Source organism: Lytechinus pictus, chromosome 8 (genome assembly GCF_037042905.1).
Source record: "Lytechinus pictus isolate F3 Inbred chromosome 8, Lp3.0, whole genome shotgun sequence".
NCBI lineage: Eukaryota > Metazoa > Echinodermata > Echinoidea > Temnopleuroida > Toxopneustidae > Lytechinus > Lytechinus pictus.
This window is the reverse complement of record NC_087252.1, coordinates 33,307,459-33,332,863: the sequence shown is the minus strand read 5'-3', so window position 1 is coordinate 33,332,863 and position 25,405 is coordinate 33,307,459. Positions and strand designations below refer to the sequence as shown.

Below are 25,405 nucleotides of genomic sequence, written 5' to 3'. Positions count from 1 at the left end.
GAAAGAGAGAGAGAGAGAGAAAAGAAGGGAGAGATGGGGAAGAATAAGAGAGAAATGGGAGGAATGTAGTCTAGATCTGGACGTTAGTAGTTCGGAAAACCCTACACCGGTGAATGGAAGTGAAAAGACGGTGTGTATTCTCCGAACAAATAACTACTAACGTCCAGATCTAGACTAGGAGGGACGGTGCGGTGGGTTGAGAAAGAGGAGAGGGGAGGGAGGGAGGGATAAAAGAGTATAGAGGAATATAGTGGGGAGAATAAGAAAGAGGGGTTGAGATTAAGGGAGGAGAAGAGAGGAAAAGGGCGAAGAAGGGAGACGGGCAATATCGTAATTTTCCAAAGCGAAGAGAGAGAGAGAGGTTTTGGTTTTCATTAATTGAGACAAGAAAGTAAGGAGGAAATCCCACAAAGGCACATTTCTTCGCTGTTCTTTTTCTTTAATAATCCCCCCTTCCTTTTTTTCTTCATTTTTGGCTGCATGCGCCCCAGGGCTACGCGCCTAATGTGACTTCATCATCATGATGGCTGAGGTTGGTTTAATCCGTTGGATCATTTGAGTAAGCTCAGGAAATACAAGCATTTAACATGAGTGTGTTTTAACAATACTATTGCGAGACATTTGATGATATCACTATTGACCTACCGGTGCTTATTTCCTGTGATGGAACTTCCTCATCGTTTCAGTCACACCAACGAATCCAACTCTAAATCGATAGATAATCGTGCCATTCAATACAACACACTATCTTTAATCGGTCTAAGCTCAGATTCGTTAGTGTGAATGGGTATTAAAGTTACTGGTAGATTTCAGGTCTGACTGTGAAGTGAAAAGTATTATCGTTTAGATCTACATATGTCATAAAGGAATACATCCAAGCTCCATATTTTTTTTAAAGCTCAAGAAAAGATTGGTAAGTATAATCATTTCAGAGTATCTCGCAATTGCATTTTTCCATGTTTAAAAACTGTTTAAAATATTATGAACGAGCGTTAACATAACAGTTAGGTATATCTATATGAAATATATTTTGTACGCGCGAACGGGCAATTAAGAGCAAAAGTTGCGCCCTTGACGCCGGGGAATTGCTGAAATTGCACCACTTTTTATATCTGACGCGGTTTGTTGCTCAAATACGAGATATTTACCCCCACACCTTTTCCCCCTAATACGTCACATAACCCCTGTCAATGATTATGAGTAAACCAAAACTCTGCCAGTACTTTCACCAAAGTTTGCCTAAAATGATTGAGCCCAACATTAGTACTGTATAAGCTGTAATTTTCGCAGGGGTTTTATTTTCGCGGATTTCGCGAATTGCCGATCGGCCGCGAATTTAACAACACGCGAAAATATTGACACACTTCTTAGTCAGTGCCAAAGTCCCCAACAGCAAAGCTTTGCTATTGAAAACATCCTGTGTAGTGATAAAATGGAGATATGCACCTCTATATGTACAAAAAATAAGGCTTAGAAAGTACAGTTAGTGATTCAAAAAGTTAGCTAGAATTTCAATTTTTTTAATTTCTCAAACAAAATCAGAGCCTAAAGTATTTTCTAACATTATTTTATTAATATCTATACACTCACTGTAATATTAAAATGTATTTCGCATGAAATAATTTGATTTTATTGTCATCTGATTGACTCTATACACACGTATTGGCATCTATTTGCATACTCATTAATATTCATAAGTCACATGACCAGAGCTTTTAGAGGTGAAGATTCTGTTCACAAAATTCCACTTTTTTGCACTTTTACCAACTTTTTGAAAAATTAATAGAACAAAACACAAATTCCAAAGATTGCTTAACCCTATAAATTACAGATCAAACTGTGGCATTATGAATTTTCAGATCTAAAGGTAAAAAAATGAAATTTAAACCACCCTTTTCCACAGTTTGTAACTGTTTTTACAGGGACATATTTATGTACAAAAGACACATCAGCAAGAGGACATTGAGGACTGGAGATTTGCACGTAATTTGCACTAGATTTACTTCTTTTAAATGCTGTGGAAATGTTTTCTACATCTTCCGATCGCGAATTTAACAACCCGCGAAAATGTCGGGACCCCCGCGAATCGCGAAAAATTCTGTACGCGAAAATAACAGCTTCTACAGTATCACATAATTACCGTGTTTACACTTAATCGGCATTTGAATCGGCTCGCGGTTCTGAACCGCGAGCCGATTCAGCATCGGCTTTTTCATAGCGTGTAAACGCGAGCAACTTGAATCGGCTCGCGGTTCAGAACCGGCAATTTGCACCACCAAAGTAGTAGGTTCTGAACCGCGAGCCGATGCAGAATCGGCTTTTTTTACTACGTGTAAACAGAAAGCCGATTCTGCACCGGCAATTTGTGCGCATTTCAATTACAGTACTTTACCATTGTGACGTAATTGTAAGCGCACTGATCCAGCGTTGTCTTTATTATGACGTATATTGTAGGTATGCGTATCATTTCAGGTTTTTGCATCGGCTCGCGGTTCTGAACCGCGAGCTGTAACAACGTGTAAACGCAATCCAAATGCCGATTCTGCATCGGCATTTGGTTCAGAACCAATTGCCGATTAAGTGTAAACACGGTAAATATGATTTGGCTCGCGTGTAATTGATATAGGCTTATGTTGACCTGAAGTGCTCTTGATATCAAGTTATTAAAGGACAAGTCCACCCCACCAAAAAGTTGATTTGAATAAAAGGAGAAAAATCCAACAAGCAAAACACTGAAAATTTCATCAAAATCGGATGTAAAATAAGAAAGTTATGACATTTTAAACTTTTGCTTAATTTCACAAAAACAGTTATATACACATCCTGAATGGTATGCAAATTGGCAGACTGATGACGTCACCCACTCACTATTTCTTTTGTATTTTATTATATGAAATATGAAAAATTCTAATTTTCTCCCCATTGTCATGTGAAACAAAATTTTATTACTCCCTGAACATGTGGAATTACCATTATTTTAACAGTTTATGGTTAAGTCAAGTTGGTCCTTATTGTCAAATCTGTAAAAATTGAAATATTGTATAATTCAAACAATAAAAAACAAAAGTAATAGTGAGTGATGGACATCATCGACTCTCTCATTTGCATATCGCTGAGTTGTGCGTTTAACTGTTTTGTGAAAAATAAGCGAAACTTAAAAACGTCATAACTTTCTTATTTTACATCCGATTTTGATGAAATTTGCAGCGTTATGTTTGTTTTATTTTTCTCTATCGATTCAAATCAACAATTTTCTGGGGTGGACTTGGCCTTTAAGGAAGCATTGCATTACGAGTTTAGTCATTTGATTTTTAATGAATAATTTGCACTCAGCCAATAAGATGATATGATTTGCAGCAGCTTGTAACTATTGTTTGAAAATTACCGACTATTTGTTTCGTAAATTGCTACAAAGTGTGTGCATGATAGAATAAAAAAGTTCATTGTAAATCGTAAACCAAATCATTTCTGCTTGGTAAGGTTTGTCCTATTATCTGCACATCATCATAAAAAAAGTTGAACCGAAAGAACAAGCACAATGACTCATAATGATATATCTACAACATTTAAAAGGACTTAATGTACTGTCACTTGATTCGAATTGTAATATGTTACACGTATGGAGTTAATGCAATAGTCCTATATACATACAGTCGTGCTCCAAAGTTAGTGAACCCCACCACAAAAACACTCCTTCATGCCGGGTGTTGAATGAAGACAGCGTCTACTACAATGTTCGGCGAGCCCAGAGAAACAAGCTTCATTGAATGTAATATTTCATCACCTGACTTCATAATTAAATATCTAAAACATGGCAGAACTTGAACACTTTTAAATATGTGTATTTTCTAGTGGGATTCACAAACTCTTGACCACCACTGTATATCTACCACTAAACTCAGATAAGCGATCGGCAGAATACATTCATGTGCTTGCGAACTCTTAAAAGTTGGATAGGCCTAAAATTTAGTTGGTTAATCGTTTGTTGGTCTACTTGGTCAGATTAAATTTGAAAAACCATGAACATTAAGACTAATCAATTCTCAATTGAGCAATCCAGTTAGTAAAGCCCACATTTAACCAGGATTATCTTACCAACATCATCATAATGATTATGATAATATGATAACTTTGTATAGCGCAGCCACTAATGAGTATAAATATACTCTACTGAGCTTTAGTTACTCGTTATGCATATTGCATATACTATACACATTAAAATCATGACGCTTTCCTTTACAGATGTGTCTTCAATAATATTCTGAAAGCAGGTACAGATTGAGCTAATTCTAATTGTAAGGTTGGTAAGTTGGTTCCATAGTTTCGGAGCTGCGTAGCTAAAGAGTTAATTGCCTTTGTTTTTAGTAGGGTATTTTCAATTATCAAGTTGGGAACAGTTTGCCCAATAGTTGTGTAAATTTCTTTGGGCATGATATTAGGGTGATTTTGCTTAAACCATCATTATTATGATTAGGGTTGGTCATTATGTCGTCTTGCCAAATTTTAGGACAGTCAGTTGCCGGGCAATTTTGTGTTTGCATATTTATTATTTTATCATTCATTCTTGAGAAATCGTCGAGGATGCCCATGTGGAAATTAAAGGTCAAGTCCACCCCAGAAAAATATTGATTTGAATCAATAGAGAAAGATTAAACAAGCATAATGCTGAACATTTCATCAAAATCGGATGTAAAATAAGAAAGTTATGACATTTTAAAGTTTGATTCGCTTACTTTTCACAAAACAGTTGCACAATATTTTTTCTGTGACATGCAAATGAGACAGTCGATGATGTCCCTCACTCACTATTTCTTTTGTTGTTTTTTATTTTTTGAATTATGCAATATTTCAATTTCTACAGATTTGACAATAATGAACAACTTGAATGAACCATAAAGTGTTTTAACAATGGAATAAAACATTGTTTCACATGACAAAAAGGAAAAATTAGAATTTTTCATATTTCAGATAATTAAGTACAGAAGAAATAGTGAGTGAGTGATGTCATCAGTCCCCTCATTTGCATTCAGACCAGGATGTGCAGATAAATATTTTGTGAAATTAAGCGAAACTTTTTAATGTAAACTTTCATATTTTACATCCGATTTTGATGAAATTTTCAGTCTTTTGCTTGTTGGATTTTTCTCTTTGTGTTCAAGTAAACTTTCTGTTGGGGTGGACTTGTCCTTTAATGAAATCTTAAATAGATATACATGTACATATTTTGGAGGAAAAAAAATAGATGTAAATCAATAGTGTGATGGAATGTGCGATATCATTTTATTTTACCATGAAAGGAATATTAGTATAGAATTAAATGTACTAATCAGCAACAAATGCAATATATTCCGAGATTAATAAAATTATTGGAAAGATGGTGGTTGTGATTTATATTAATAAGAAATACTCGTGTGGTTAGTAGTTAAAGTTTTAGCTATAACCCGTATAGCCAAATAAGTTAAAAACAAGTAACATGAAATACTTAGTTGGAACTTCCAAGTTCTATTGCCCAATACACGTAGTTGGAATTTCAGCCTAAATCTATTATTGCCCAATATAAATTCCAACTAAATCCATTATTGCACAATAGTCATGACAGTTTGTTAGTATTCTTTTTTAGAGCAGAACAATGGCCTGATGTGGAAATTTAACCAACTATTAGACAATAGTTGGGTAAAAAAATCTTTGATATATAGGCAATAAGATTTGCCCAATCAGTTAATCCAATGTTTGGTATGAAAATAATTTTGTCTGGTTATTTTCAAATTATTTTTATTTGTCTAATAATAATGTTTGACATGTTTAAGATTTCCTTTTTAGAAACATCAGCAAATTTTCCCCACATTCGGCCTTTTCTCTTTTGTCTATTGTCATTGTTTTTTGTTCTTTTTTTTTTTTACTTCGGACTATTTTGTACGTAGGGCCATGGGCGGAAATCCCAGGGGGGACAGGGGGGACGTGTCCCCCCTACTCAAAATAGTAGGGGGGACACAATATAAAATGTCCCCCTACTATTTTTGGTCTTTTATGATGGTAAGAAATACATCATTCTAAATCGAAATAAAATATGTATTTTGGGACGAGATGACCTTACTTTGGCGATGATAACCTTTTTTTGCTTGTCAAATTTTCCCGCCCCTTGTCCACATAGGTGGATCCAGGGGGCAAAAAAGAAAAAAAGGAGGGAAGAGAGGAGAAAAAGAACAGAAGGACATCATTAAAGTTGTATTTAAAATGCCTAGATTCTAGGTCTAAATATGAAACACGCTCGCGCATGTTTATTCAGATACTCAACTTGTTCTCTAATTTAAATCATTATCCAGTTTCCGATCACAATATCAAAAATACAATATCAAAAATTTTCTGCTCGCGCTTTGTGCTCGCATTATTAATGTAGGAAGACCCCATATTACTCAACCTTTTGATGATTTACAAAACATGAACAGAGTGGCCAATTGTTAGGTCTAAATCTCGATTTTTTTCTGCTCGCGCTTCGCGCTCGAATCAATATTTAAATTATATAGCTATCCTGTTCACGATTACAAAACCTGATTAAAATGTTTCATTCTTTCTTTAGAAAGTTCAAAAATTTTTAGCTCGCGCTTCGCGCTCGCATTTTTTGATTGTTGAAATATGTAACGCCTTCATTGCTAAGTGCAAGCAGTACTTAACACATACTTTTTCAACAGGTACCAGTTCAAAACGTATATAAAAATTTCTGCTCGCGCTTTGCGCTCGCATTATTAATACTCATCCTTTTCAGGATTTACAAAACATGAATAGAGTATCTCGCTCAGTAAATATTATAGTACTAAATCTCGAAATTTTCCGCTCGCGCTCGCATTCATTGTTTACTTATATACCTATTCTGCTTGAGTTACAAAAATTGCTTAGAATTTCCATTCTTTACGTGAAAATGTCAAAAAATTCAGCTCGCATTATTTGATTGTTAAATGCTACTTTAACAGGTATCTTTTCCATCAGTTCATTTCTGCTCGCGCTTTGCGTTCGTGGTAATTATTAAGTTGGATACACATCTTTTTCAGGATAACAAACATTGCCCAGAATCAGTTCAAATTTTAGAAAAAAAATCCATAAAATTTGCAAAAATTTGCTCGCGCTTCGCGCTCGCATCATATAAATAAGAATTATGATATTGTATATTAATTCATAAGAAAGAAGTGACTAATGAAGACTACCCCTACAAAGAAACAAACAAAAATCATCTTCGAACTGCCGATCGGGGAAAATATGGCTGAAACAAATTTCCGTTCCCCCCCTCCTATTGGCGAAGGCTGGATCCGCCCCTGTGTCCCCCCTACCTTTTGGGAGAGATTTCCGCCCCTGCGTAGGGCTATATCATGCGAGAATTGTGCTTTGATTAATACGTAAATACTACTGATTTATACGTCAGGCAGACAGTACCATTTTGGAAAGCAGTTTCTTTTAACAAGCAATACTACCGCATACCCTGCTAATGTTATTATGCGTATGGTGACAGGTGAAATTTGATAAATAAAATAGAATGAAATGAACTGTAGAGGGAAATGGGCAATGCGGAAATCCATGCTATTACAAATGGTGGATGATAAAAAAAGTGTCAAACCATTTTATTCATTATTTGACATAATTTGAAGTTAATTGTAAAATAAGTCGGTGAAAGGGTTGACAGGAACTAACTTACGAAATGTGACGTCATCATTTTTCAAATTTTGCATTTCAGCAGTTTCGATACCATATGCATGATGCTATACCTTCAGTACTCCACAAACCTAATTTGGTGTGACTCAGTCCAACGGGGCCCAAGATATGACAGTATCGAAGGGCCTATTAATGTTAGCCTTCGATTGTCCTTTGAAATCAATGTATTATCGGTCGCCATGGTTCTAATGCTATGAACCAGGCCAATAATACATTGATTTCAATAGGGTTAATTATGTATTCATGTAGTAATTATTCGGCCCTTATCCGATGCTTATAGACCGAGTCCCACCAAATTTGGATTGTGGGGGTATTTCATAATATACTGAAATAATTATGGTATCAAAATGCTCAAGTGTATCACTTCGGTATACCCTATATCATGTATATTGCCCAGAAGCTGGATGTGGTAAAAATTTGAACGTTTGCACCGATCGCTGCTAAAGAATCTGAAATATAAGGCACTGTATGAAAAAATATCCTTCTTCTACTCTCAGGAAAATCAAAATGAATTCTGGAATATTGCTGTTTGTGTCCGCTGCCATGTGTCTTCTTGAACAAGGTAGGATCACGGTTCTTTTCTTTTGTATTGAGTGTTTTTATTAAAATAATTATTGTATTTGTTTATATAATTTCATCTTTTCATAATCTATTAACGCATGTCTGATATCTGTACTTTGTATAATGTATGCTCCATAGTATTGATAATAAAGCAAGATACAGCGCCAGAACTATTTTGCTAAAAAGGTTCAAGTTTCTTGAAGGAGACACGTTGCCATTGAAAGAAAATGGGATGGAAAGAGATGGAGAGTGATAAAACGGCGAAAGAGAGAGAGAAAGGGGTAGAGAGAGTTGCGATTCAAACGCCCAATTTAAACAATTAGGCCCGAATTCACAAAGGTGGTTTCGTTTCGTTTCGTTTGAAACCATGGTTTTCAGAAACCACGGTTGAAACCATGGTTTCTGCAAAAACAACCTTTGTGAATTTGGGCCTTAATGTTTCAGGATGCTATTAAAGAAAATTTCAATTTTTACATATTTTTTTTTGAAATCATGTTGGAGCGAGCTATATTACAAAGGTTACATCCGGCATGACAAAAAAAAGCTCGTACACAATAATTTAATTCGATTTTCTTTTATTAAGGGTAATATCTGATTACGTCTCACTGCAGATCTGAGACGATGCATAGCCAAAAAGGCAAAATTAGAAAATGCGGAAAGAACTTTTGTTCCATAATGTGTAAGATAGGAATACATCTGAAGATGGATTAAACGTAAGTTTTCAGTCATATTTTCCCCTATAATAGGCTGAAATTTTATCATCAAAGTACATTGTGGTTGATGAGTATCACCCTTCAGTCTACCTGACCTCGTTTTAGTGCATGCTGTTTTTAACTACCGATTTTTATTGCCAAATATTGTTTGGAGCCAAGTAACTCCCTTAGCTGCATTATCTTTCGAAGTAGCTCATTATCTCGTGTGCAATTTTAAATAATAATATATGGCTAAGTTGATGCACGTTTAAGGTTATAAGCGTATTCAACCTTAAGCCTTCGTAGGAAGTTATGGTTTGTGTTTCATGGTAGTTTTAGTTTAACATTTGGAAAGGATTCACCTTTCGTTTGCTCTCCGAGGAACAATAATATTTCACTTAAAGTTGTTATGAATAAAGGCCTGAGATTTTATGATTTTGTTTTTGTACTTGACTGACATATCCGATTACACTGTTGCGTGCTCATCGGATTTTCTTAGTATATGACCTCGCTTTTTGTGTTGTTGTTTTTATCCATCTTGATTTATCAGTGTTAATACAAAGATGAAGTAGGCCCTAGGTCCAATTCCCTGCACGAGCTTTGCAGGCCTACACCGCGTAGAATCATAAATTTTAATAAAATAAAATAAAGCAAATTCTTTTAACTTTTCACAATTATCAATATAGTTTTTCCCCGTGTGATTTTTACCATCTATGGCTAATAAGCACTAGTCTGAAGAAGCCCGCAGATGTACTTGTCAGTGGCAGAAACGAGAAGGCGAAAGCTCACAAGGTAAAAAGTTATCTAAAATTGATTGTGAAAAGATGAAAAGTTGTTTTATTTGAGTTCTGCCAATCCGATGAATCTGTTTACGCATATACATCTTTATAGTTGTATCCTACAATATTTATTTGCCATATCATCGTAAATTTATTTTTACAATGATATAGTGTACTTGAGGATAAGCGTATATCTTTAGAGTTAAGCCTTTTTATGTCCGTTATTTTGGCTATTTACTGTTTGAGGTGATATGCTAGCTATCTCAATGTTGATTTTTTTTCTCCGCAATGAAGGGGTCATATCCTTAATGGTCAGATGTGAAATCTAAGATAGATTTTCTTTCTTCTGAAAAGCAAATATTAATCCCCCTAATTTAATCAAAATTTATAATAGTTTTCGTTTGCTATAACAATCGTCTCTCTGGGAAATAATAATATTGCATGACTTGTGTGAAACATAATCTGTATAGCTTTTCGTCGTAGATGGCGTAGTTGTCCAAACTTCCCGAAAACGACCGGCTTTTTCAGTAAAGGCGGGCATTCTTTCGCCAGTCAAATAGTTCTTAAAAGTTAAGTAATATTTTTTACCAATTTGGACGAAGGAAGTTCTGTGATTGTCCTTTCTGGAATCCATGCTGGATGGTGAATCGAATGCATACACTTTTGTCAATCAGCTGTATCAAATTAAAAAATCTTTTGAATGAAATGGGCATTTACCCCGTATCTACCCTGTTCCTTGCTGACAATGTACGTCGTCGAGAAAACTCTTACAGAAGATACACTTTTTAACCTTTGATGCTTGATATCATTTCTATAAACAAGGTTTGGTCATTGTCTATGCCCAGGTTTGTTAGAGACAATAGCTCGCCGGAATGTGTTAATATCTTCGTCCGATTGCTATTGTCCTTTTAAAAGATATTGAGGTTGTTATACGGTTAAACTCTGTTAAACGGTAACGTTGCCTCACTGTTTTTCTTTATTGTAATTTATAGTATATAGCTTTCCGAAAACAGCAACTTTGTATCGTTTCTCGGACTTTTAGCTTAGGCATGCTGGTTTTGGTAGACGGCACCATGGTGGATTGCCTGGTATCACAAAGGTCTTGATTGCATCCAGTTTCTGCCAAGGCGCCAGAAGGGAGGAAGAAATGGCCTCGATGTCTGACGACAACTTCCTAGAGCCCTCCTGTAGACTTGTGAGTCTTGGGAGTCCAATGGGGACCCCAAGATAGCGGTAACGCTCCTCTTCAGTAAGGGATGAGACAGAGTTGGGACGGAGTTGCTGAGAAAGTCAGACGCTTCTCGTGCTTGTAATCGATTCCACCGGTGATTTTTCTCAATTTTCAGGGGACTTCCCGAAAACGACCGGTTTTTTCAGTAGAGGCGGGCATTCTTTCGCCAGTCAAATAGTTCTTAAAAGTTAAGTAATATTTCTTACCAATTTGGACGAAGGAAGTTCTGTGATTGTCCTTTCTGGAATCTATGCTGGATGGTGAATCGAATGCATTTTTGTCAATCAGCTGTATCAAATTAAAAAATATTTTGAATGAAATTGGCATTCACCCCGTATCTACCCCGTTCATGGCTGACAATGTACGTCGTCGAGAAAACTCTTACAAAAGAGACACTTTTTAACCTTTGATGCTTGATATCATTTCTATAAAGAAGGTTTGGTCAATGTCTTTGCCCAGGTTTGTTAGAGACAATAGCTCGCCGGAATGTGCTAATATCTTCGGCCGATAGCTATTGTCCTTTTAAAAGATATTGAGGTTGTTATACGGTTAAACTCTGTTAAACGGAAACGTTGTCTCACTGTTTTTCTTTATTGTAATTTATAGTATATAGCTTTCCGAAAACGACAAAGCAGTATCGCTTCACGGCCTTATGACTAAAATCATGTGTAGTATCTGTAGTTCTTTTCTCGCACCGAGCGGACGTGATTGTGCGAGAGCTCCGCATCACATACGAAATCCATCTGTTTTGTAGCCTTGTGGCTACACACAGAATTTCTCTCTTCTCTAAGTCTTTTGACTTAGAATATTTTTTCTGAAGTTTGTCCTGTTAGCCTTTTGGCTTTCTTTGTAAACATCATCATGCAGCGCCCACTTTTGCGGGAATGCTCTGTGCAAGTTATCAGTCAAGAAAATCAGAATATTTTCGAGGTGTTGGGATGATGTGGAATTGTAATTGCTGAACATTTGACGGCGGTGCAATTTTTGCCAGGGAATAAGTTCGATGTCACCTTCAAGAGCTTAAAGGTTAAAGAGGAGTGTACACCAAAGTTGGAGAAGGAGGAGAGCATTGGAGTGAGCAGTTACTCCAAACCAATTAAGATTGTGACTGTGTTACATGTTCCTCTCGAAGTGGATGATAACGCCGTTCGTTTTGTACTGAAAAAATACGGGAAGGTGCTGGCAGGGAGGTTTCTAACTTTTAAGGACCACCCAGGACTTTTCAGTGGGGTTCGACAATACCGAATGGAGGTTGAAAATAGTATCCCTTCTTCCATAAATCTTGGAGGAAGGAATTGCTGGGTCAGGTACGATGGACAGCCTCGTACTTGCTTAAAGTGTGGCGAAAATGGACACGAAGCGAAGGAATGCCGTGTTGTAAAGTGTTTCAGATGCAGAAAGGAAGGACATGTGGCAAGTGCTTGCAATGAGGAGTTGGCTTGCACTACATGTGGAAAGACAGGTCACTCATATAAGGCCTGTCCAATAAGCTTTGCAAGTAAACTAAAACAGTCGACATCATGGGTTAAGGGAGGAGGAGAAACGGTCGAAAATGGTGATACGGCAGCCCCGCAAAGAGAAGATGCCGCCCCACTGTTGGCACCTCAGGAGGAAGATAAGGGGACACAAAGTCTATTTGAGGACTCTCAGGAAAATAGCACCACGAGTGATCATGCTACTAACCAGGATCAGGATGATAGTGAACACAGTGAGGAGGAGATGGATACCCAGCGATCCTGGGCCGCATCTGTAGAAGAGAAGCTAGACTTTCCGCCGACCGACGCTGCGACGTCGGCTTCGAAAGACGACGCCGACGCGGACATTTCAAACCGAGGACGACGGGGTCAGAAACGAGCCTCGTCACCAAACGGCAGTGGAAGTAAACATACTTCGAAGACGCTATCCCGGGATCGAGTGGCGGCCGCGAGAGCCATAACGTCAATTTCTAACATCATGACGGAAGAAAAAGATTGGTTTGCTTGTCCGGAACCCCGATGTAAAAACATTTTCAGTATTTACAAGGACTTTTTGGAACACTTGAAAACCAAACATCCAAATGCTAGTACTGAACGCTTTCCCTGCCCAATGAAGATGTGCAATAATAGTTGTAACAATCCAAAGGAGTGGCTTAATCACCTCAGTTCAAAACACCCTGACTTTGTGCGCCAGCACGATACTCAATATTTTGATAACTATTTCTTAAGTATATAGTCGTCTGCATCCTCTTAAAGCATATCATTCAAGAACAAGATCAGGATATGCTCACTAAATGTCCATGGTTTGAGGGATGCACGCAAACTGAAAGATGTTATGTCGTGGTTGAAAATATTGAACTTTGATATTGGTTTGCTTCAGGAAACGTATTTAGGTGTCGGAGATATACATAATATCAATCAATTGTGGAGAGGAAGTGTTTTTCACTCCCCTGCACCGTCGAATCATTCATCAGGGGTGGCTATTTTATTTTCACCGAGGTTAAAATGTTCCTTTTCGCAAATTAGATATGATAATGACGGCCGTATAGTAACAGTTTTATGTACTTTATCTACTCACTCTTTTCGAGTGTGCAATGTATATGCACCTAATAATCCCATTAAACGTGTTTCCTTTTTCAGTAATATGTATTCTTATACACAGGGGAATATACCATTAATTATAGGTGGGGATTTTAATTGTGTACTTTTCGAAGAGGATCGCTCCGGTATTTCTTCTAACTCATCTTGTTTTGTTGGGAAGAAGGAGCTTAACTCCTTCACAAAATCATACCATTTGATTGATGTCTGGACAAAATGTGTCTCACCCGGTAATGGTCATACCTGGGCACATCCCGGGAAAAATCAAAGTTCTAGAATAGATAGAATATATGTTAATGATAATTTTCACATTTTGGACGTTTCAAAGATTATTTTTCCTTTATCAGATCATGACGTTGTTAGCACTACTATAAGTTTTCCGCAACAAAATAATGTCAATTCGAAGTCATACTGGAAATTCAATGTTTCCATGTGTAATGATGATATGTTTGTCAATGATTTGGAGTTTTATTATGGTATGTGGCAGACTTTGAAACCAGGTTTTACATCTTTAACAGACTGGTGGGAAGATATAAAGAAGCGTATAAAAGAGTTATCAATTTCACATGGGGTTCGGCGAGCAAGGGAAAGACGTCTACGTCTAGAAGCCTTGCAGAACAAGTGCATGACAGGAAATAAAGATGAAGTGATAAATTTACTCAGGGAAGAAAATAGGGGGGCATTTGTTCGGTCAAGAGAGAAGTATCTTGATAATAGGGAGCGGCCAGGGGGGTACTTTAATAGAATAGAGAGGGCTAACGCCGAGGCGAAAGCGATAAGAGAAGTGAGGAACTCACAAGGTGGCATTGTTTCGGGAGATGGTATAATCACGGTCTTCCATGAATTTTACACCAAACTGTATACACCGGTTACCACAAACGATGCTCAACTACAAGATATGTTTATAAATTCACTATCAGGATGTATTGAGGAAGATAAATCTAAGTCTATGGATAAGGCCATTAGTTTGCATGAAATAAGAAATGCACTTGCTTTAATGCCTAAGAACAAATCTCCAGGTATTGATGGTCTGTCAGTAGAATTCTATGTTCGTTTCTTTGATATTATTGGTAATGATTTACTTAGTGTATATAATGAAATTTTCATGAATAAGTTAATGTCACAGACACAGCGTACAGCGGTTATTACTCTTTTGCCAAAGAAAGGGGATCTTTTGGACCCTGCAAATCGAAGACCCATAAGTCTGCTGACTGTTGATTATAAAATAATATCTAAAATATTGCAGTTAAGATTGTCTAATGTAATGGGTGATGTAGTAAATAGTCACCAAACGTGTTCTGTACCTGGTAGATCAATTCACCAGAATTTATGTTTATTACGTGATATTGTAGACTATTCGAAGCTAAAAGGGAATTCGTGCGCACTCATTTCTATTGACCAGCACAAAGCCTTTGATAAAGTAGACTGGGAGTTTATGTTTAAAGTCCTGTCAAAGTTAAAGTTCGGTGACCGTTTTATTTCTTGGGTGAAAATTTTATATACTGGTATTAGAAGTCGCGTTCTTGTCAACGGTCAATTCAGTGAAGAGGTGATAATTGGGCGGGGTGTAAGACAAGGGTGCCCATTATCACCGGCCTTGTATGTATTGTTTATAGAGCCATTAGCTCGATTTATTATGTCAAGGAGAGATATAATGGGCTTTCATATTCCCGGAGGGAAGGGAGTTTCTGTCAAACTTTTACAGTATGCTGATGATGCCACGTGTGTGGCTACGTCACAGACTGATATTGTCAATTATTTTAGATCCTTTACTCTTTTCGAAAGGGCAACAGGTGCGTCTTTGAATCTTAGGAAAACCCATGGATTGAAGTTAGGAGCCTTTGTAGGGCGGAAATTAAAAGGAGATATTAATTGGGTAGAAGATAAGATTATGATAAATGGAATTTGTTATGGAACAGTGAACTGTATTCGATCCTTTTGGAAGTCGCTGTGTGCGAAAGCCATAGCGAAACTTAAAACTTGGGAAAATCGTGGGCTTACTTTGCTAGGAAAAGTTACAGTGGTAAATGTTTGTGTTTATCCGTTATTCTATTATGCAACACGTGTATACCTCCCAGGTGAGGAAGTTTACATGGAAATCCTTAAAAGTGTCTTTAAGTTTATTTGGGGAAAAAAGACAGAGCTTGTATCCCGAGAAACCTTAACTCTGACCACAGACAAGGGGGGACTCGGGCTTCACAAGTTGACTGAGAAAAATCAGGCACTGTTCATACGAGATATATTACAACAGCTAGATGATGGCGATAGTGATAGTTCACATAATTTTATGTTCACACGTTATTTCTTGGGGTATAAACTGAGGAGGATTTCTCCACAGTTGTGGTCCAATCTGGGTCCGCATTGTGATGTTATGTCGGCGAGCTACTCTCAAGCGTGGTCTGTGATTTCGACCCTCTTAGATCGTAAACATGACTTCACAAACAGCTGTGCGAGATTGGACCGCATCGTAAATCTACTGTCGGTGAATCACGCTCCGCGCGTGGAGGTCGTTAACCCCTCCTGGGATTGGTCCTCGATCTGGAGTTTGGTTCATCAGCCTTTACTTTGTAACACGTTAAAGTCTTTTAGTTGGAACACCGTGCACGGGGCATTGTATACTAGAGATAAATTATCCCGTTGGGGTATTAGTGATGGGGTATGCCCTTACTGCACAAATATTGAAAACATTGAACACGTGTTTTGGGGTTGTCAATCAGTGTATCAGATTATTTGTTGGGTGTGTGAGGTAACAAAGAGGCTATTAGGGTCTAAGAGGCCGTTCTCATTACGCTTTCTAAAACTAGTTTACTGGAAACCGATTCAGGAAACCACTTTGGAAGATCGCTTTGCTAGCGTTCTCACTTGATCACACGAAAGTGGTTTTCAAAATCACTTCACGCAAAGCGCTCTTGTTGCTATGGAAATGCTCTCAGAGGGGTGACACGTTTCGCGCGAAATTCGAAACCGCAGCATAGGCATTCTACACCTGTGGTGTGGAGTAGCGCACTCAAAATGTGCGAAGATCGCTTCCCGAAGAACGGTTGTGTCCTCACTTACGCTAAAACCAGTTTAACGAGGCAAAGCGATCTTGAAAACTACATCGCGAGGTGGTTTTCCAAACTGGTTTGGAAGATCGCTTCCAAGACCGCTTCGACCGTTCTCACTACGCGTTAAACTAGTTTCCACTAAACTAGTTTCCAGTAAACCAGTTTTAGGAACGTAGTGAGAACAGCCTCTAATATACCTTTGAATAAAAGTATGTTTTTGTATGGAATCCCTACTCCTATCAATGACTGCAGATTATGGAGCAGGGTATGGTTTATTTACGTAGTCACTAGGAAAGCAATTTGGAATCGTCGATGTTTGTTCATTTTTGAGAAAAGTCGCATCTCAGATGATTCTACAATTAGTAATATAAAAGAAGAGATTCGGGTTCGTTTGACGGCCGATTTCAATAGATGGCCAGCTGATAAGTTTGAGGACACGTGGACACGTGGAACTTCTTTTTGTACAGTTAAAGGGAAAGAAGTTAAATTAAAGTTACCATAATTAATGATATTAGCATAAGTATATACAACTAGGTAGGATGAACCCAATATGCTAGGTAATGAGTTATTGCAGAATACTTTTATAACACTATGTGTTTTAAATACTGATATTTTATTCATTTTAGTTTAGATGCTCATAATTAGATATTCCAACTGTTATTTTGTATCTAGAATATAGTATTAGTATCATTATTATCGCTTTCATTCCATGTTAGATGTGTTTCGTCCACTTAGTAAGCGTTTTGTGTAATAGTTTATGGATAGTTGATAATAATACGTTTAGTCTTCACATTACAATATTTTAGTTCAGATCTTTCATTACAATTATCATTACCATTCGTTGTTAGATATGTTTTGGCATATTTCAGACCGTCATTATATAGTTCATATTGTTTGCTATTTCACACATCTTAGTCATACATTCCTGCATCATTTTCACGAGCTTAGGTCATAAAAGTTAAGGTACATGCAAAGTGCATATGGTGTTTATACCTTTCGCCTCGCTGTAGCAGTCGAGGTCTCTCACATAGTTGCTCTTAGTCTTCAATTTCAGATCTGTTTTTATTTCATATCCTTTGTAAGTCACAATGTTTATATTCAGTCATGTAATTCCTTTCTTCGTGTTACCTTGATGTTCAGTATTATATTATATTATATATGCTATTTTTACATTGTAAATATGTTGATATTTGATTTTTGGACTGTGGGTCCTAATAAAATTGAAATAAAAGTATCTGTTCTTTTCAGCTTAATATCTGAAACGCGATTCACCGAATCGCTTGTATATTAAACTGATTTTTGAACTTAGGCCATGGAATAGGGGCTTGCTCCGTCCTGGCCACGGGTTGGCCCGGTATTGCAGTACCTCCGGGATCGGCCCACCCCTCAAGGGGTTAATCAAATACCAAAGAAAGAATGTTACTTTTCCTCCACCTGCATTACGCTGTTTTTCTTACTTTTTTCTTTCTTTTAGGGGGGGGGGAGCTCTTTCTTTCATTGTAAATTGAACATTGTATTCAACCATTTTCCATTTGTCTTTCTCGAAAAGAAATTGAATAAATTATTAAACAATTCCGTATCCACTACCTCAGTTTCACTGTTTCTATTTGTATTACCTCTTCGTCGTAGACGGCGGAGTTGCTGAGAAAGTCACACGCTTCTCGTGCTTGTAATCGATTCCACCGGTGATTTTTCTCAATTTTCAGGGGACTTCCCGAAAACGACCGGCTTTTTCAGTAGAGGCGGGCATTCTTTCGCCAGTCAAATAGTTCTTAAAGGTTAAGTAATATTTCTTACCAATTTGGACGAAGGAATTTCTGTGATTGTCCTTTCTGGAATCTATGCTGGATGGTGAATCGAATGCATACACTTTTGTCAATCAGCTGTATCAAATTAAAAAATATTTTGAATGAAATTGGCATTCACCCCGTATCTACCCCGTTCATGGCTGACAATGTACGTCGTCGGGAAAACTCTTACAAAAGAGACACTTTTTAACCTTTGATGCTTGATATCATTTCTATAAACAAGGTTTGGTCAATGTCTTTGCCCCGGTTTGTTAGAAACAATAGCTCGCCGGAATGTTTTAATATCTTCGTCCGATAGCTATTGTCCTTTTAAAAGATATTGAGGTTGTTATACGGTTAAACTCTGTAGAATGGTAACGTTGCCTCACTGTTTTTCTTTATTGTAATTTATTGTATATATCTTTCCGAAAACGGCAACTCGGTATCGCTTCTCGGCCTTTTGGCTAAGATCATGTGTAGTATCTGTTCTTTTCAGCTTAATATCTGAAACGCGATTCACCGAATCGCTTGTATATTAAACTGATTTTTGAACTTAGGCCATGGAATAGGGGCTTGCTCCGTCCTGGCCACGGGTTGGCCCGGTATTGCAGTACCTCCGGGATCGGCCCACCCCTCAAGGGGTTAATCAAATACCAAAGAAAGAATGTTACTTTTCCTCCACCTGCATTACGCTGTTTTTCTTACTTTTTTCTTTCTTTTAGGGGGGGGGGGAGCTCTTTCTTTCATTGTAAATTGAACATTGTATTCAACCATTTTCCATTTGTCTTTCTCGAAAAGAAATTGAATAAATTATTAAACAATTCCGTATCCACTACCTCAGTTTCACTGTTTCTATTTGTATTACCTCTTCGTCGTAGACGGCGGAGTTGCTGAGAAAGTCACACGCTTCTCGTGCTTGTAATCGATTCCACCGGTGATTTTTCTCAATTTTCAGGGGACTTCCCGAAAACGACCGGCTTTTTCAGTTCTTTTCAGCTTAATCTACTATCATGTCTTGCCGAAGAGAGGGAAGCGATCACCAGGGTGCTGAGCCACCCGCCCTCCATCAGGGTTCTGACATCCGGGTTACCAGTTCTCGCCTTCGAGTTTCCCGCGAAAGGAGTTCTCGCCAACCAAGCTCCAGAAACCAGGTTCCTGCCAGCGAGGCTTCCACCACCGACCAGCAGACTGCCGCCAACGAGTGCCAGGTGTGTGGATCTTCCTTCGCCACCTCCAGTGGACTCCGCCGCCACATGGCCAGGCTTCATCGAGCTGCCTCTGCGGATCCTGAAGGTGCTGCGCCGGCTTCCATCACGGAGGTTTTTGACTACCCCTTGCCTTCACGGTGGAAATGTTCGGCATGCTCGGAGAACTTTTTCAACCAGCAGACCCTCAAGCGACACCAGACCAGGCATCATCCAGCTACCACCTTCGCCTATGCCTTTCGGTGTTCGTCATGCCGGTCCGAGTTCGACTCAGCACGAAGGGCTGCGAACCATTGGCAGGTCCACAAGAAGGAGCGATCTCAACCATCTGTACCCGAGCCCCAGGCGATTCCTGGTGTTGCCTCTTCCCAAGCCGGAGCTAGCATGGCTCGTTCTCCTCCACCTCTGCCCAACACTTCCTGGGCGGAGCTCGCCTCGAATCCTGACGAGATACCTTCCTTCGTCTGGGAGTCTCCTCCCAAGAACCGCCCCTCAGTTGAGGAGTTCGGATCATCTCTGCCAACTGATGTTACGATGATGTCTCAAGGTCCTCCATCGCAGGTACAGTCGTCTCCTGTCCCTGCTCTGACTCCTCCCTCACCCGCTGCCACTGCCTCCAGTTCTTCTCCAGGGGCTGCAAGGCAGCTGACTCCTCCTACACAGACTAACACCCCAGTCACCCAGAGGGCTCGTATGCAACCTGAAGCAGACGTTGTACCTGAACTCCCTCCTTCAGTCGCCGAGCACCCTGTGTCTGACGCTCAACACTGGGTTGATGCTGTATCCTCTGCATCAGATTGGTCCGAGTTTGAGACAGTCTGCGATCGATTTGTCATCCATGCTGTCGCTGTTTCCCGTCCCAATCTTGCTCGACCCCAGCAGCAAGTTAGGCAGAGACCTGGTGACCACCCTCCTAGACAGCAAAGAGGTCAGCATCGCCCAACCTTTGATGTCCGTGAGGCAAGTAGAATCCAGAAACTCTATCGTACCAGCAAGAAAAGAGCCATCAGACACATACTGAAGGAGAAATCACCTTCCTTTTCTGGTTCCGAGTCAGACGTCTTGGACTTCTTCCGTGAGGTGTATTCTGCTAGAGAAGTCGACGAGGAAGCAGTTGGTAACCTAGCATCCTCGCTCTTCGATGTCCCTCAAGGTGATGACTCTGCGACATCTTTATCTCTGCCCACGTCAGCGAAGGAGATCGGAGCAAGGCTGTCAAGGATGACAAACTCTGCCCCCGGGAAGGACCGCTTGGAGTACAGGCACATTCGACGTGCGGACGGGTCCTTCCGCATCACTGAGGCCATCTTCAACAAATGCCTGGCTGAAAGTCGGATCCCAGCTCCTTGGAAGATGGCATCTACCATCCTACTTCACAAGGCTGGCCCCACGGAGGATCCTGCCAACTTCCGCCCCATCGCCCTACAGTCATGTCTCTACAAGCTCTTTATGGCTGTGCTTGCGGACCGGCTGACCAAGTGGGCCTGTGAGAACCAGTACCTCAGCCCCGAGCAGAAGTCCGCTCGCCCCTGCGAGGGGTGCTTCGAGCACTCCTTCCTCCTCTCAGCTGCCCTGAAGGACTGCAGGAGAAACCAGAAGACCATCTGCATCGGTTGGTTGGACCTTAGGAATGCATTTGGAAGCATTCCTCATCCTGTCATCAAGATCGTCCTGTCCAATCTGGGTGTCCCTGATTCGCTTGTTACCCTTCTCATGGATGCCTACAATGGCGCGTCAACCTCGTTCACGCTGACCGGGGGCCAGACCGACACCGTACCCATCAGATCAGGGGTAAAGCAAGGCTGCCCGATGTCACCAATTCTCTTCAACCTGGCCATCGAACTTATCATCAGGGCGGTTAAGAAGAATGCATCAGACAACCATCTTGGAGTGACTGTCCAGGGCAAGAACCTCTCCATCCTGGCCTATGCTGATGACCTGGTGCTGCTCAGCCGAGACACTGAAGGCCTCAAATCCCTCCTTCAAACTGCTGGCTCTTCTGCATCTACCATTCAGATGCAGTTCAAGCCTCAGAAGTGTGCAACCCTCACCCTTGATTGCAAGCGTGGCACCAATGTTAGGCAGTCTGCACACCACATCCAAGGGGCTGCTGTCCCATCCCTTACTGAAGAGGAGCGTTACCGCTATCTTGGGGTCCCCATTGGACTCCCAAGACTCACAAGTCTACAGGAGAGCTCTAGGAAGCTGTCGTCAGACATCGAGGCCATTTCTTCCTCCCTTCTGGCGCCTTGGCAGAAACTAGATGCCATCAAGACCTTTGTGATACCCATCCTTCAGTATACCTTGCGGGCCACAGAATACCTCAAGTCCGACTTGAAACCCCTACGAGCAGCCATTATCAAGCACGTGAAGAAGATCTGCCATCTTCCGGTGAGATCATCCAACGCCTTCATCTTCGCATCCCGGCATTCTGGTGGTTTGGCTTTTGTTGACCCTGGAGTGGATGCCGACATCCTTGTCGTAACCCAAGCCGTCCGTATCCTGGCATCTGATGATGACACAGTGAGAGCCGTTGCTCTAGGACAGTTGACCTCAGTGGTCCACAGGACGATCCATTCTGCACCATCGGATGACTGCATCGACAAGTTCTTGTCCGGAAGCAGTGAGGGTCCTCTGGCAAACTCAGGGAATAGTGGCCAGGCATCATCTCTTTGGTCACGTACAAGGGCTGCATCCCGCCGCCTCAAGATAAGGATCGTCGGAGCCTCAAGCGGCGATGTCAAGGTCGAGAGTAGAGGCCGTACCATCCCCTCGAAGAAAGTAACATCAGGACTCCGCTATGACCACCACAGCGAGCTGGCTGAGAAGCTTCGGTCCCTCCCCGACCAGGGCAAGGTAGCCAGATCACTCTCCCTGGACAGTTACGCCAACGGAACATCATGGCTGACATCCGGGAGCTTCATCCGGTTTTGTGACTGGCGGTTCATCCACCGTGCTCGACTGAACTGCCTCCCAACAAATGCTGCAGCCCGGCGGTGGAAACCAAACGCAAATGCCAAGTGCCGAAGGTGTGATCACCAGTTGGAGACGTTGCCCCATATCATCAACCACTGCCGTCCCAACATGGTACCGATCCGCCGGAGGCACAACCTCATTCAAGAACGCCTGGTGAAGGCAATCCACTACGGAGACGTATACCAAGACCAGCATGTCCCCGGCGACCCGAATCCAAGGGAGCGACCCGACATCACAGTGGTGGAGGGTGACAAGGTGACCATTGTCGACATCACCATCCCATTCGACAATGGTCCGGATGCCCTCTCCACAGCTGCCAACTCCAAAATCCAAAAGTATGAGACACTACGTCAAGATCTGGCCAGCCGTGGGATGGATGCCGAGGTCCATGCTTTCGTGATCGGCTCCCTTGGTTCGTGGCACGGGGACAACGAACGGACCCTAGGCCGCCTCGGCATCTCTCGCCGATACAGAGCCCTGATGAGGCGTCTATGCTGCCTTGATGCCATCAAAGGCAGCCGGGATATCTACGTTGAACACGTCACCGGTCACCGCCAATATGAATAATACTTAATATAATTTACAATCCATTATGTTTCATAATCATTTCTGTATACATTATCATTTCCAAATATTTTTGTTCCTACGTAAATGCCTGTTAACCAACAGGCGCATGATGTAACAAATCCCCTTACACATTAATTTCTTTTCACAACGTAATGCTTTGTCAAAGCATTGTCCCACATGATATCTTGATGTTACCCCCAATAATTTCCATCCCTCGGTAACCTCTATACCGTTGGATCAACATATATGATTTGTAAAACTGTTCTTTCTGAGTTTTAATATGATTAATAAATCTGTTCTTTTCAGCTTAATATCTGAAACGCGATTCACCGAATCGCTTGTATATTAAACTGATTTTTGAACTTAGGCCATGGAATAGGGGCTTGCTCCGTCCTGGCCACGGGTTGGCCCGGTATTGCAGTACCTCCGGGATCGGCCCACCCCTCAAGGGGTTAATCAAATACCAAAGAAAGAATGTTACTTTTCCTCCACCTGCATTACGCTGTTTTTCTTACTTTTTTCTTTCTTTTAGGGGGGGGGGGGGGAGCTCTTTCTTTCATTGTAAATTGAACATTGTATTCAACCATTTTCCATTTGTCTTTCTCGAAAAGAAATTGAATAAATTATTAAACAATTCCGTATCCACTACCTCAGTTTCACTGTTTCTATTTGTATTACCTCTTCGTCGTAGACGGCGGAGTTGCTGAGAAAGTCACACGCTTCTCGTGCTTGTAATCGATTCCACCGGTGATTTTTCTCAATTTTCAGGGGACTTCCCGAAAACGACCGGCTTTTTCAGTAGAGGCGGGCATTCTTTCGCCAGTCAAATAGTTCTTAAAGGTTAAGTAATATTTCTTACCAATTTGGACGAAGGAATTTCTGTGATTGTCCTTTCTGGAATCTATGCTGGATGGTGAATCGAATGCATACACTTTTGTCAATCAGCTGTATCAAATTAAAAAATATTTTGAATGAAATTGGCATTCACCCCGTATCTACCCCGTTCATGGCTGACAATGTACGTCGTCGGGAAAACTCTTACAAAAGAGACACTTTTTAACCTTTGATGCTTGATATCATTTCTATAAACAAGGTTTGGTCAATGTCTTTGCCCCGGTTTGTTAGAAACAATAGCTCGCCGGAATGTTTTAATATCTTCGTCCGATAGCTATTGTCCTTTTAAAAGATATTGAGGTTGTTATACGGTTAAACTCTGTAGAATGGTAACGTTGCCTCACTGTTTTTCTTTATTGTAATTTATTGTATATATCTTTCCGAAAACGGCAACTCGGTATCGCTTCTCGGCCTTTTGGCTAAGATCATGTGTAGTATCTGTTCTTTTCAGCTTAATATCTGAAACTCGCTTGTATATTAAACTGATTTTTGAACTTAGGCCATGGAATAGGGGCTTGCTCCGTCCTGGCCACGGGTTGGCCCGGTATTGCAGTACCTCCGGGATCGGCCCACCCCTCAAGGGGTTAATCAAATACCAAAGAAAGAATGTTACTTTTCCTCCACCTGCATTACGCTGTTTTTCTTACTTTTTTCTTTCTTTTAGGGGGGGGGGGGGAGCTCTTTCTTTCATTGTAAATTGAACATTGTATTCAACCATTTTCCATTTGTCTTTCTCGAAAAGAAATTGAATAAATTATTAAACAATTCCGTATCCACTACCTCAGTTTCACTGTTTCTATTTGTATTACCTCTTCGTCGTAGACGGCGGAGTTGCTGAGAAAGTCACACGCTTCTCGTGCTTGTAATCGATTCCACCGGTGATTTTTCTCAATTTTCAGGGGACTTCCCGAAAACGACCGGCTTTTTCAGTAGAGGCGGGCATTCTTTCGCCAGTCAAATAGTTCTTAAAGGTTAAGTAATATTTCTTACCAATTTGGACGAAGGAATTTCTGTGATTGTCCTTTCTGGAATCTATGCTGGATGGTGAATCGAATGCATACACTTTTGTCAATCAGCTGTATCAAATTAAAAAATCTTTTGAATGAAATTGGCATTCACCCCGTATCTACCCCGTTCATGGCTGACAATGTACGTCGTCGGGAAAACTCTTACAAAAGAGACACTTTTTAACCTTTGATGCTTGATATCATTTCTATAAACAAGGTTTGGTCAATGTCTTTGCCCCGGTTTGTTAGAAACAATAGCTCGCCGGAATGTTTTAATATCTTCGTCCGATAGCTATTGTCCTTTTAAAAGATATTGAGGTTGTTATACGGTTAAACTCTGTAGAATGGTAACGTTGCCTCACTGTTTTTCTTTATTGTAATTTAT

General features: G+C 40.2%; 3 non-coding genes and 1 pseudogene across 3 annotated transcripts; all 4 read left to right on the top strand.

The window, feature by feature from the left end:
* The first annotated feature begins 17,773 nt into the window (after positions 1 to 17,773).
* LOC129267499 (U2 spliceosomal RNA) lies at positions 17,774 to 17,972 on the top strand. Its single transcript, XR_008585193.2, has one exon. It is a non-coding gene; the product is annotated as a U2 spliceosomal RNA (small nuclear RNA).
* An 843-nt stretch (positions 17,973 to 18,815) lies between these two features.
* Positions 18,816 to 19,007, top strand: LOC129267487 (U2 spliceosomal RNA). Its single transcript, XR_008585183.2, has one exon. It is a non-coding gene; the product is annotated as a U2 spliceosomal RNA (small nuclear RNA).
* A 4,373-nt stretch (positions 19,008 to 23,380) lies between these two features.
* On the top strand, positions 23,381 to 23,565 carry LOC129267501 (U2 spliceosomal RNA). Its single transcript, XR_008585195.2, has one exon. It is a non-coding gene; the product is annotated as a U2 spliceosomal RNA (small nuclear RNA).
* Positions 23,566 to 24,412: 847 nt separating this feature from the next.
* On the top strand, positions 24,413 to 24,591 carry LOC129267470 (U2 spliceosomal RNA; annotated as a pseudogene).
* Positions 24,592 to 25,405: the final 814 nt, after the last annotated feature.